Below are 4772 nucleotides of genomic sequence, written 5' to 3'. Positions count from 1 at the left end.
ATTTCCGAAAACCGTGTATATACTCTTTAATTTTAGCCGCTCGGGAGGTCGTACGGGGCCACGTTTCTTTTTCTCCCAAATTTTCTACCATATGTCCGGGGTCGGTTCAGGATGTATCTTATTCGTTTTCATGCAAAAAAGAGACAAGTATACATCGCTTTTACATGATTATCCGATTTTCGATCAAATCTAGTTTACCGCATACCTGTTGTGGGATTTATCTGTATGAATCCTTTTATATTCAAGGATTATAACGAATTTAATGAAGACGATCACTAGTCATAAAATAAAATACATAAACAAAAGTAAAGGATTCAGAATTAACTTTCGGTCCTAGCAAATACGGCCTAAGAACAATATCAAAATAGATATTCGCCTATCAGTTGCACCCAAGACGATATGAGATATGCCCTTTGATTATGCTAGAATCGATCCAAAATCTTCTGTAAGAATTTAGGTTTTTGTGTTTTTACTGATGAGAAGAGGCAAGAGAATGAGTAGAAAAATTAGGTCTAAAAATAATCTCTATCTCACCTACTTAAACCGTGAATTAGGTTAGTAATAGGGTAGACATTTTCTTCCTTATTTTCGGCCCATATAACCGAAATAAGGAGTATTATTTCCTTATTTTGGTTATTCCAAAAATGTATAAAATGTGTTAAATTGTCATCTAGTGAGGATCGAACTCATGACCTCTTGGTTTGTGTACCCTCACTATTACCACTATGACACATTCATCTTGTTGATATTAAATATAACCGATTACATTTAATTACGAATTAACAGATTAATTCGTCCAAGCTAACATTACATACATTTAATTAAATATAACTTATTATATTCAATTTACGAATTGACAGATTAATTAAATCTCAACTAATATTATTTAATCTTCATTAAATAATTGTCTCATCAACACATTGACTAACTGTTTAGTCATATAAGGCATCAATGTGATCATATTTCTATAATCACATCTCTCAAACACATCCTATAGGTGTGACCTTTAGGGACCAGTTGATCACCGACATCTGTATGATAATAACGTCAAACTTTCTAGCAAGTCAACCGTTATTAGGTAAACGTTAATCAACTGATTAAATATACGAAGTATACCCTTGTGAACCTGTAAGAGATTTACAAATGTTATCACACTAATTTGTGGAGGACACAAGCTCCAACAAACTCCCACTTGTCCTCACAAGTATATGTGCGATAACCGATTCTCATATCCTAAAATTTCTCCCACTCAATGTAAAACAATTTGCAAATCCGGATTCACAAAGGTCGTATTTTATAAGCGATCTGTATCAAGAGTGGTTTCCCCGACTAGAGAGTAACTTAACTGATAAACGAATCATCATTCGAGCATGACTATGCATTTCAGTTACAACTCCTCGAGTGGTCCTGAGAAATAACTATACCTGATAAGGGTTGGATATTTTCCTCAACTCGAATCCTGCAGATGTAAGCACAGTATGAAATGACCCAAGAAAAATCTACTTAGCCTCCGATTCACGGCATCGTGAGAAAGAAACCAAAGTCACCCAAAAACTGCCTTAATCTCAAGAGACAGTCGATAGTCAAAAGAATCGACTCTAGGAACACAATGGATGTCCTATCCACGACCTGGCACTGAATGTTATAAAACATTTAGGACTCCATTACGTTGTCACAAAAAATTTGTCCTACGAGGTATCATTATAATCTCGCATTTGTGATCGATCAGTCAACCGTTTGACTTATGGCTCGTTGAACCCACCATCAATCGACTGCACAATATAATAGCTAGAGTTATCAGCTCATGTAAGCGATTACGGACCAAAACAAATATAATGTAATTCAGTTCACTTTGTGGCGTTCAATTTTGTCAGTACAATCTACATGAAAAACAAAATATTATAAAAACGATGAAGTTATAAATAGTATATGAAAAAGATAACGTATCGAATTCATAATCAACTACTATAACTCAGGTACACGTTTAATTCTCATGGAAATAACGTGCCCTCCATGCTTATCATATTTCAATGGCTCAGTAGTAGAATCTGCTACAACTTCCTGTTTGGAACTATTACAGCTGACCGCAACACCATTAAGAGTAAGAACGAATCTAGACTGAGATTTCTAATCATCTCGATTCGTTTGGAAGCTAGCATCTGCGTAACCGATTGCGCATAGCTTAATATCTCCTCCATAAGTCAATACCCTATCCTTAGTCCTCAGTAGGTACTTGAGGATATTTTTAACAGCTATCCAATGTATTTCACCTGGATTCTTTTGGTACCGACTCGTCATACTCAATGCATATGCCACGTCTGGACGTGTGCATATCATGACATACATGATTGATCCTATTGCAGATGCATAAGGAACACGACTCATGCGCTCAATCCCTTCAAAGGCGTCGTGGGTGATCGAGACTTGCTCAATCGCATCCCGCACGCGTCATTGTAAGGTTCCCCTTCTTGGAGTTGGTCATGCTGAACTTCTCAAGAATCTTATCCAAATAAGACTCCTGACTAAGTGATAACGTCCGTCGTGATCTATTTCGGTAGATACGGATTCCCAAAATGCGCTGTGCCTCACCCTGATCTTTCATCTGGAAATGGTTCTTCAACCATTCTTTAACCGAAGATAGGAGAGGAATGTCATTCCTAATCAAGAGTATGTCATCGACATACAATATCAAGAATACAATCTTGCTCCCACTCGACTTGATATATAAGCATGGTTCCTCGACCGATCGAGTGAAACCATACTCTTTTATCACCTGGTCGAAACGATGATTCCAACTCCGAGAAGCTTGCTTAAGTCCATAAATGGAACGCTTAAGCTTGCATACTTTCTTAAGATGTTCAGGATCTATGAAACCTTCGGGTTGCACCATGTACAACTCTTCCTCCAAATAACCGTTTAAGAAGGCGGTTTTCACATCCATTTGCCAAATTTCATAATCATGAAATGCGGCTATCGCTAAGATTATCCGAATGGAACGTAGCATGACTATAGGTGCAAAAATCTCATCATAATGCAATCTGTGCACTTGAGTGAAACCTTTTGCCACAAGTCGTGCCTTATAGGTATCTGGTTGCGCGTCTACAGAACGCTTTATTTTGTAAAGCCATTTGCACTGTAGAGGTTTTACCTTATTGGGTAAATCAACTAGATCCCATACGTCATTCTCATACATGGAGTCCATCTCGGATTGCATGGCTTCGAGCCATAGCTTTGAGTCGGAACAGGTCATAGCACCTTTATAGGTAACGGTTTCATTACTCTCTAGGAGTAAAACGTCATTCTCCTCAACCATACCAATGTATCTGTCCGAAGGATGAGAGACTCTACCCGACCTCCTAGGTTCCTCAGGAATATTAACCGTATCATCAGTTGGAGGAACAACTTCCTCCATCTGTTCCTCGGTTGTTGGTTCTGGAATCTCCGACAGCTCGAAGGTTCTATTACTTGTCTTGTTCTCGAGAAATTCTTTCTCTAAGAACGTCGCACTAGTCGCAACAAAAACTCGATGTTCGGTAGGCGAATAGAAGTAATGACCAAATGTTCCTTTTGGATAACCTATAAAGTATGTCTTGACCGATCGCGGGCCGAACTTATCCTCGTGTCTCCACTTGACATAAGCCTCGCAGCCCCAAACCCTAATAAAGGACAAGTTAAGGACCGTTCCTTTCCACATTTCATATGGAGTCTTGTCGACAGCTTTAGTCGGACTTCGGTTAAGTATAAGAGCAGCTGACAAAAGAGCAAAACCCCATAATGAATCAGGCACTACCGTGTGACTCATCATGGATCGAACCATATCAAGTAAGGTTCGATTTCTCCGTTCGGACACACCATTTAATTGAGGTGTTCCAGGTGGAGTTAACTCTAAAACGATTCCACAGTCTTTAAGGTGTTGATCAAACTCATTTGAAAGATATTCGCCACCTCGATCTGAACGGAGTGCTTTAACCTTTCTACCCAGTTGGTTTTCAACCCTGTTCTGGTATTCCTTGAATTTCTCAAAGGACTCACTTTTATGCTTCATTAAGTAGACATATCCGTATCTACTCAAATCGTTCGTGAAAGTGATAAAATATCTATAGCCATCTCTAGCGGTAATTGACATAGGTCCACAAACATCAGTATGTATGAGTCCTAATAGGTCACTAGCGCGCATTCCAACACCTTTGAAGGAAATTCGAGTCATTTTGCCAATGAGACATGATTCACACGTGCCATATGTAGAAAATTCGAATGCGGGAATAGTCCCATTATCGACGAGTTTCTTCACGCGTTTCTCATTTATGTGTCCCATTCGACAATGCCATAGATAGGTTTGATCTTTGTCACCAACCTTTATTTTCTTATTATTCACGTGTAATACTTCCGTGGTTTGATCTAAGATGTAAATTCCATTTATGGAAACTGCTTTGCCATAAATCATTTCATTAAAAGAGAAAATACAGCTATTATCCTTTATTGAAAATGCAAAACCGTCTTTAGCAAGTACGGAAACAGAAATAATGTTCTTAGACAAATTGGGTACATAGTAACAGTTATTTAAAAATAACTCAAAACCACTAGGGAGTTGGATTACTTATGTTCCCTTCGAGACAGCAGCAACTCGTGCTCCATTCCCGACACGCAGGTCCACATCACCTTTTTCGAGAGGTATGATGTTCTTTAGGCCCTGCAAATTATTACACAGATGAGAACCACAACCAGTATCTAGTACCCAAGTTCTGAAACTTGCATGGTTAATCTCAATCATA

The sequence above is a fragment of the Silene latifolia genome, chromosome 5 (genome assembly GCF_048544455.1).
Source record: "Silene latifolia isolate original U9 population chromosome 5, ASM4854445v1, whole genome shotgun sequence".
Taxonomy (NCBI): domain Eukaryota; kingdom Viridiplantae; phylum Streptophyta; class Magnoliopsida; order Caryophyllales; family Caryophyllaceae; genus Silene; species Silene latifolia.
Note: the sequence above shows the minus strand (reverse complement) of the source record.